General features: G+C 46.2%; 1 long non-coding RNA gene and 1 pseudogene across 1 annotated transcript; one reads left to right on the plus strand and one right to left on the minus strand.

Annotated features, from left to right (window-relative positions):
• Nucleotides 1-236: 236 nt before the first annotated feature.
• LOC148147155 (uncharacterized) lies at nt 237-4,065 on the minus strand. Its single transcript, XR_015760069.1, has 3 exons — nt 3,963-4,065; nt 3,101-3,234; nt 237-261 (listed from the first exon to the last, which is right to left on the minus strand). It is a non-coding gene; the product is annotated as an uncharacterized LOC148147155 (long non-coding RNA).
• Nucleotides 4,066-5,843: 1,778 nt separating this feature from the next.
• On the plus strand, nt 5,844-6,738 carry LOC148147156 (cyclic AMP-responsive element-binding protein 1 pseudogene; annotated as a pseudogene).
• The last annotated feature ends 2,746 nt before the right edge of the window (nt 6,739-9,484 follow it).

The raw sequence follows: 9,484 nt of genomic DNA on the forward strand, positions 1-9,484 counted from the left end.
CCAGAATCACAGCAGAAGGAGAAAACAAACTTGGCAGAGACAGAATGAAGCCACCGCCTGCATCACAACAGCTCAGAACAAAGAGGCTGAATTCTCAATCAACTGACAAGCAATACAGATACTTTCAGAGTTACAGATAGAGTTCAGAATTATTCAGGAAACAGACTTATCAGATACATTGGTAGGTGGTGTGTGCCAGAAATCCATGAAATAGCTTTGTGATGTGCCGTTTGTTCGTTGAGAAATTATTCTTTGTTTTCGCTAAGAAGAACAGATGCATAGTTCACTGATTATTAGATTTACAGACAAAGGAAACCTGATCAAGGACTCACAGGTCAATTACACTGTTAGTGACAGTCCATCGCACACAACAACAGCCTGTTACACAGAGAACAGAACAGATTCTAGTTTAACAGAGACACTCTCACAATGAACATCTGCTGCTTTAATAAAAATGTTACCTTTTTGAAGAAAAGGAACATATCACCAATACAGCGAGACTTTTAAACTGCCCGATGTAACTGCAGAGTTTTTAACCAATTCAGTGATCATTGTTTCTATGTATTTTGAAGCTATTTTGAGCAGGGTATGTATCGTGGGTTGGTGTGGACTTGCTGGACTAAGGGCCTGTTTCCACACTGGAGGGATACTATTCAATACAATTGTCAACCTGTCCCACAGCAGGATGGGTAAGGCCCAAGGGGAGTCTCTACCGGGCAGAGGTTGTGTCCCACAGCAGGATGGGTAAGGCCAGAGGGGAGTCTGTACCAGGCAGGGGTTGTGTCCCACAGCAGGATGGGTAAGGCCCGAGGGGAGTCTGTACCGGGCAGGGGTTGTGTCCCACAGCAGGATGGGTAAGGCCAGAGGGGACTCTGTAACGGGCAGGGGTTGTGTCCCACAGCAGGATGGGTAAGGCCAGAGGGGACTCTGTAACGGGCAGGGGTTGTGTCCCACAGCAGGATGGGGAAGGCCCGGGGGGAGTCTGTACTCGGAGGGGTTGTGTCCCACAGCAGGATGGGGAAGGCCCGGGGGGAGTCTGAACCGTGAGGGTCTGTGTCCCACAGCAGGATGGGGAAGGCCCGAGGGGAGTCTGTACCTCGGAGGGGTTGTGTCCCACAGCAGAATGGGTAAGGCCGGAGGGGAGTCTGTACCTCGGAGGGGCTGTGTCCCACAGCAGGATGGGGAAGGCCCGAGGGGTGTCTGTACCGGGAAATGGTCTTGTCCCACACTTCGATGGGCAAGGCCTTGGACAAGTCTGGACCCGGGATGGATAATGTCTGAGGGAAATCTGTACAGGGGAGGCATTGTGTCCCACGTTAGGGTGGGTGAGGCCGGACAGGAATCTGTACAGGGGAGAGTGTGTCCCACAGCATGATGGGTAAGGCCCAAGGGGAGTCTGTACTGGGGACGGGTTGTGTCCCACAGCAGCATAGGTTAGGCCCCAGGGGAGACTGCTCCAGGGAGGGGTTGTGTCCCACAGCAGGATGGTTAAGGACAGTCAATAGTCTATAACGGGGAGGGGTTGTGTCCCACGGTAGGAAGGGTGAGGCCCGAGGGTACTCTGTACCAGGGAGAGTATGCGACCCAAAGTAGGACAGGTAAGGCTCAAGGGTAGACTATACTGGGGAGGGGTTCGTTCCCACAGCAAGATGGGTAAGGTCTGAGGACAGTCTGTACTGGGGATGGAATGTGTTGTACAGCAGAATGGGTAAGGCCAGAGGGAAAACTGTACCCAAGTGGGATTGTGTCCAACAGCAGGGTGGGCAAGGCTCAAGATTAGACTTTATCAGGGAGGAGTTCAGTCCCACAGCAGGATGGGTAAAGCCTAAGGGGAGTCTGTATCAGGGAGGTGTTGTGTCCCACAGCAGAATGGGTAAGGCCTGAGGGCCATCTGTACCGGTGAGGGATTGTGTCCCACTTCAGGATGGTTAAGGCCTAAAGGGCAGTCTGCACCGGGATGGGCAGTCTGCACCCACAGCAGGATGGGTAATTAGATTAGATTACATTAGATTATATTACAGTGTGGAAACAGGCCCTTCGGCCCAACAAGTCCACACTGACCCGCCGACGTGCAACCCACCCATACCCCTACATTTACCCTTACCTAACACTACGGGCAATTTAACATGGCCAATTCACCTGACCTGCACATCTTTGGACTGTGGGAGGAAACCCACGCAGAAACGGGGAGAACATGCAAACTCCACACAGTCAGTCGCCTGAGGCAGGAATTGAACACGGGTCTCTGGCGCTGTGAGGCAGCAGTGCTAACCACTGTGCCACCCACAAATGTACCGGGGAGGGTTTGTGTCCCACAGCAGAATGGGTAAGGCCTGAGGAGTGACCGAGAGCAAAGATTTACTTACAGAGCTGAGGGGCAACATTTTCCACAGAGGACGGTTCATATACAGAATGGACTGCCAATGGCACATGGGAGAAACAAGAACAATTACAACATGGAAAGACATTTGGGCAGGAACATGGAGTGGAGAAGGTTTGAAGGGCCATGGGCCAAACGCAGGGAAATGCAACTCATTCAGTTCAGGAAACCTGTTCAGCATTGATGACTTCGGCCTGAGTGTCATGCAGCACAGGAACAGGCCTTGGGTTATTGGGGGAGTGGACTCTCGTGACAAGGCATGTTGTCGAGACTGAAGTAAGTTAGAGAGATATGGCTGGTCGTCTGGACTGGAGCAGGTTCAAACGTATGAAGTGATTGGTGAGAGGGGAGGAAAGTACCGAGATAGGAACTGTTTTTGGCATTAGAATGATTGAAGACACTGATCCACAAGACAAGCCATAGATTCTGTGTGGGAGAGGGAACACAGAATGGAACATTCCCAGACAGCGTTCCCACCCTCTCCTGGAAGGCCTGATTTCTCCTCTTTTGTACTGATGCTCACTAAGACAGCACAGGCTTAGATTGATAACTGTGACACTCCCGATGTTGTCTTAGTACAACAAAACTTGCAGTAAAGGCAGTGACCGAACCTGGGGTGTGTCTGTATTGTGCTCCCCCTCCAGCACTATAGCTATGTCATGTACCTTTAGCTGATGTTTGGAGCCCTCTCATTGCTCTCTGCACTATGAGTGATCTTACCTCACTGCAGGATTTATTGAAGGCTCCAGATCTCCCTGCCCTGTGTCTCTCTGGCTGACAAACCATCTTCAATGAGGGGTGGATGAGACACCCAGCAGCTGGGAAGTCTATTAGGTCATGACCTTCCTGAGTACCTACAGACAGATAAACAGAATGGGAAATTAGACTGATGCAGTGAGGACTACTCATGTCAAATGGCACTGAGTCCGACAGAAATCTGGAACATCCCAGTCTCCATCGTCTATCTGGAGTGAGAATTCTGTTTGTTCAGGATCTGGAGTAGCTGCAAAAGCGAGGGATACTGACAGAGGCAACAATTAGACCCACACAGTGAGGGATATCACATGGAGAGTTACTAAGTAATATCACCAGAGTGCAAGATCAAACAGTTGTGCAGGAAGAAAGGGTTTAATTCATGTTGCACTGGGACGCTCAACCTATGAGCAGGCGAAGTGATAGCCTAGTGACATTATGTGAGACAATTTATCCAGAAACTCAGCAAGTGTGCTCTGGACACAGGTTCAAATCCCACCATTGCAAATGATTGAATGTGAATTAAATGCTTCAAAAAAGATGTAACTAAAAACCTGTGAGTGAGTATTAAACAATTGCTGATGTTAAGAAAACTCCACCGGGTGCATTCATGTCTTTAGTGAAGTAATCTAAGGTGGGTCTTTCCTCCAATTGTCCTCGACCCCAATAGCCCCGCCCACCTGCACATTGACCTTCTCAAGATGGCGGCTCTGAGGCCCGCGCTCCCTCTTCCCTCAAACAAATGGCGGCCGTCACCCTGGGCCGCTTTCCCGACAGAGACCACCATCTCCTTATCAGGGCCTGGAGGATCTTTTTCGGGTTTTTTCACCTATATCCGCGTCTTGTGAATTCTCTCCGCTCCTTTCTCCCAGTGAGTCTCCCACACGCCACTCTCTGAAGCCGAGCGTAGCCGCACCCGGAGAAAGCTGCTCCAAGTCTCGCCGTGTCCTGGTTAATGTGACACTGCGCATGCCCTTCATAGAAACCAAACTGCGCATGCATCGAAGATTATCAGTGAGTTTATAGAGAATATTAATAACTGCACAGAATCACGGGAGAAATATTAGACATTAGCAATTGCTCTGTCAAGTTACAGTCATTGAGATGGTTCATATCCAAATAGATTTTTCCATCCAACTTAATCATACCGGCCAGGTATGTAAATTTCCAATCATTCTGGGAATTTGAAAATAAGTTTGTTACTCGAGTTGTGTAAATCGATAGGAAATATGTACATTGTCAGATTTACATCTTAACTATGTTGTCAGATTTACATCTTAACGATTTCTTTAAAACCTCACATTGTTTTATGAGAGGGGATAATACTCCACTATGTCGTGAGAATGATCAATCCTGCAAAACAGTTTACTTTCTGACCAATGCTGAAGCGTTCACTCCCGAGAATGCATTGGTCCCGCTCCTCACTCACTCTGTTTGGAGGACCGGGACGCTGCTCTGCCCTCCACTTTCGCCCCTTCCTCCCAATTGCAGTGTTGATTGTGGCGCGACTCAGCAGCTAAGCAACAGAAACATTAAGGGACAAGGGAATAAGAGAGAATCTGGATAAAGTAGACTGGAAACAAAAATTTTATGGTGGGAAGTTGATGACCAGTGGAAGAGTTTCAAAGACATTTTACAAAGGTCTATTCCAGTGAAATGGAAGGACTGTATGAAAAGGCATACTCAGCAATGGGTATCTGAGGAAAGTGATCAAATTAGACCATAAGACCATAAGACATAGGAGTGGAAGTAAGGCCATTCGGCCCATCAAGTCAACTCCGCCATTTAATTATGGCTGATGGGCATTTCAACTTCACTTACCCACATTCTCCCCGTAGCTCTTAATTCCTTGTGACATCAAGAATTTATCAATCTCTGCCTTGAAGACATTTAGCGTCCCAGCCTCCACTGCACTCCATGGCAATGAATTCCACAGGCCCCACGCTCTGGCTGAAGAAATGTTTCCGCATTTCTGTTCTGAATTTATCCCCTCTAATTCTAAGGCAGTGCCCACCGGTCCTAGTCTCCTCACCTAACGGAAACAATTTCCGAGTGTCCACCCTTTCCAAGCCATGTATTATCTTGTAAGTTTCTATTAGATCTCCCTTAACCTTCTAAACTCCAATGAATACAATCCCAGGATCCTCAGCTATTCCTCATATGTTAGACCTACCATTCCAGGGATCATCCGTGTGAATCTCCGCTGGACATGCTCTAGTGCCAGTATGCCCTTCCTGAGGTGTGGGGATCAAAACTGGACACAGTACTCCAAATGGGTCCTAACCAGAGCTTTTTAAAGTCCCAGTAGCACATCGCTGTTTTTATATTCCAACCCTCTTGAGATAAATGACAACATCGCATTCGCTTTCTTAATCACGGATTCAACCTGCATGTTTACCTTGAGAGAATCCTCGACTAGCACTCCCAGATCCCTTTGTACTTTGGCTTTATGAATTTTCTCACCGTTTAGAAAGTAGTCCATGTTTGTATTCATTTTTCCAAAGTGCAAGACCTCGCATTTGCTCACGTTGAATTCCATCAGCCATTTCCTGGACTACTCTCCCAAACTGTCTAGATCCTTCTGCAGCCTCCCCACTTCCTTAGTCCTACTTGCCTGTCCACCTAACTTCGTATCATCAGCAAACTTCGTTGGAATGCCCCCATCCCTTCATCCAGATCATTAATATATCATGTGACCATGCAGGTAACCATGCCTGGGATTCAATCAACAACAAGTCCAGCGGTAACTTTAGTGCAATTGCCGAATGGGCAGACTGTTCAAGTCCAAGTCGTTATCCAAGCAGCTCAGTCCTCAGTCACGCAGTCCCCTCAAGTTCAAACTGCTCAGATTTCTACTATACTTTAAAATGAAGACTCCCAGGAATCTGTGGATAGCACGACTGACTCTCAGAAACGTAGAGAAATTCTATCGAGACGGCCTTCATACAGGAAAATCCTGAATGAACTTTCTTCTGATCCCCCCAGTGTGCCAAGAAATCGATGAGGAGAAATCAGAAGAAGAGACTGTCTCAACCATTACTACAACGATGATGCAGACACCCATCTATCAGATTAGCAGTGGACAATACATTGCTATGACACAGGGGGAAGCAATTCAGCTGGCCAACAATGGTACAGATTAAATGCAAGGACTCCTCACATGAACAATGACCAATACAGCGACAGCCAAGGTTGGAGCAGCCATTATACAGTATGCACAGAGCCCTGATGGACCGCAAATCTTTGTGCCGGGCAGCCAAATGCTTGTTCAAGGTGCTGCTGGAGATGTCCAAACCTATCAGATCTGTAGAACTCCTAACTCCACTGCTGACCAGGGAATGGTTATGGCATCTTCACCAGTCCTGCAAAGCCAGCCCCAGAATGCTGAAGAAACCACTCGTAAATGTGAGGTCCGCCTCATGAGAAACAGGGAAGCAGCTCGAGAGTACCATCGCAAGAAGAAATAGTATGTGAAATGCTTGGAGAATTGGGTTGCTGTTCTGGAAAATCAAGTTGAAAGAGAAGTCGGACAAAGTGGCCAAAAACAGCAGGAAACTAGAACTGGGAAAATGTTAAAGGTCAACCGAAAGCCACAGGAGCTATAAAGAAAAGTAATATAGAACATGAGAAAAATAAACTAGCACAGATTACAAAGACAGAAAGGAAAAGTTTATATAAATATATATAACGAGAAAAGAATGGCTAAAGTAAATGTTGGTCCTTTGGAAAATGAGAAGAAGCATTTAGTTATGGGATATCACAGTGGAGGATACTAATATCTTTCCAGTAACTAGCAAAGAGACAAAGGTAGGTGAGGATTTGGAAACTATCATTATTACAGAACAGCTAGCTTTAGACTGTTTTGAGGTAATTGAGCTAACGAAAGAATAGTCTCCTCACTTTGATGGAATGCATTCCAGGGTACTAAAAGAGATGCTAGGAAAAATAGCAAATTCACTGGCAGTAATTTTCCAAAATTCACTGGAGCCTGTGGCAGTCCCAGCAGACTGCAAAACAGCAAAAGTGACACCAATGTTTTTAAAAGGAGGTAGACAAAAAGTGGGGAATTATGTACCAGTTACTTTATTCTCTGTAGTGGAAAAGATGCTTGGGTCTATTATCAAGGAAGAAATAATAGAGAATCTCGATAGAAATTGTCCCATTGTACAGACACAGCATGAGGGACAGGTCATGCTTGACCAATCTTTTTGAATTCTATGAAGACTTTTCAAGCAAGGTAGACAACGGGGACCCAGTGGATGCGGTGTACCTGGATTGCCAAAAGACCATCAACAAGGTGCTGTGCAAGAGGCTGTTGCATAATATAAGGGTGCATGGCGTTACCGGCAGAGTATTAGCATGAAGATTGGTTGACTAATAGGAAGCAAAGTGTGGGGATAAATGAGCATTATTCTGGCTGGCAATCATTGACAATTAGTGTGCCTCAGGGATCGGTGTTGTGACTGCAATTATTTACAACTGATACAGATGATTTGGAGTTGGAACCACATGTAGGGTGTCAACGTTTGCATGTGACACTAAGATGATTAGCGGAACGAAGTGAGCGGAGGACTGTGAAACTTTGCAGAGGAACATTTCAACATGGAGTGAGTGGGTAATGGTCTGTAAAATGAAATAGAATGTTTGTAAATATAAAGTTTATACTCTTTGGTTGTAGTAACATTAAAAAAAAAATCACTTGAATGTTAAAAAGTTGCATTATTTGCTCTGCAGAGTGACCTAAGCATCCTTCTACATGAAGGTTGGTCACCAGATACAATAATCAGTTCAGAAAGCAAATGGAATTTTGTCCTTCATTGCTGAAGGGATTGTGTTTAAAAGCAGAGGTTTTGTTTCAGCTGTATTTGGGTGTTGGCGTACTGCATGTAGTTTTTGTCTCCTTACTTGAGAAAGGATGTACTGGCACTAGAGGGGGTGCAGAGGAGGTTAACTAGGTTGATTCCAGAGTTGACAGGTTCGTCTTAACAGAGACTGAGTAGATTGGGATTATATTCATTGGAATTCAGAAGAATGAAAACATATAAAATAATGAATGGAATGGATAAAATAGAAGTAGAGAGCTGTTTCCATTGGCAGGTGAAGCTAGGACAAGAGGGCATCACCGCAAGACTAGAGGCAGCAAATTTAAGACTGAATTGACAAGGAACTTCTTGACCTCTATGGAATTCACTGCCCAGGGAAGTAGTTGGTGCTCGTTCAGAAAACGTTTTTAAAACTAGGTTAGATTTTTAAAAATGTAATTAATTAATGAACACGGCGAGAACGTGGGTAAATGGTTCTGTGTCCACGAAATGATCAGCCATGATCTTATTGAATGGCAGAGCAGGCTCGAAGGGCAGGACGGACTTCTACTGTTCCTAGATCTTAGGTTATACTTCCCCCGCTCATTCGTGACTTGGAGGTGTTGGTGTTGGATTGGGATGGACAAAAGTAAAATTCACAGAACACCAGGCTATTGGTCAACAGGATTATTTGGAAGCACTAGGTTTGCTGCTTCTTCATCAGGGGGTTTTGAGATGCTGTTGTCATTTTTGTAACTCATGAACAGCAACAAAAGCCACGAAGCAATCCGCATGCTCCAGCCAACAATGCGCCCCGGGTGATTGATGTCAGCGGCGGACCAATGGAAAGGCAGGGACAGAGCTGGAGGACCTGGCGCACAGTTGGTCCTCCGACCAATCAGGGTGATGTAGGGGCGGGACTAGACTAGACCACTTGATCATCCTCGCGGTCTGTTCGGGATGTGTGGATGGAGAGCTGTTGGTAAAGATAGAAATAAACAGCAGGAAGCGGGAGGGAAATGGTGTCGGTATGGGTTGAGAGGGTTTACAGACATTTGGTGCACATCGAAAATACAAATTTGAAACTCAGTCCCGTTTTTGCAGTAAACGGGAAAATGCCTCATCCAGCGATTGATTCGAGTAAGCACCACCATCTTTATTCGGGGCAACGATTCACTGGACCCGTGCAGCCGCCAGCTTTGTTGGGGGCAATGTTCAGCGGGACGCATGTGCAGCCCTCTCTGGTAGGGAGTCACAGGGCAGGATTTGCACAGAGCATATTCACACCCAGAGAAATGGATTTTTTTTTTCTGGATTTGTTTTTTCATTCATTTAAATGATTTGGATGTGATTAGAGGCGGTACAGTTAGTAAGTTTGCAGGTGACACCAAAATTGGAGGTATTGTGGACAGTGATAAAGGGTATCTCAAAGTACAATGGGATATTGATCGAATGGAACAATGGGCTGGGGAGTGGCAGATAGGGTTTAATTTAGATAAATGTGAGGTGCTGCATTTTAGAAAAGCAAATCAGAGCAGGACTCACACAC

Source organism: Chiloscyllium plagiosum, unplaced genomic scaffold, assembly GCF_037043375.1.
Source record: "Chiloscyllium plagiosum isolate Xiang-an unplaced genomic scaffold, Cpla_swu_hap1 HiC_scaffold_18, whole genome shotgun sequence".
In the NCBI taxonomy this organism is placed as follows: domain Eukaryota; kingdom Metazoa; phylum Chordata; class Chondrichthyes; order Orectolobiformes; family Hemiscylliidae; genus Chiloscyllium; species Chiloscyllium plagiosum.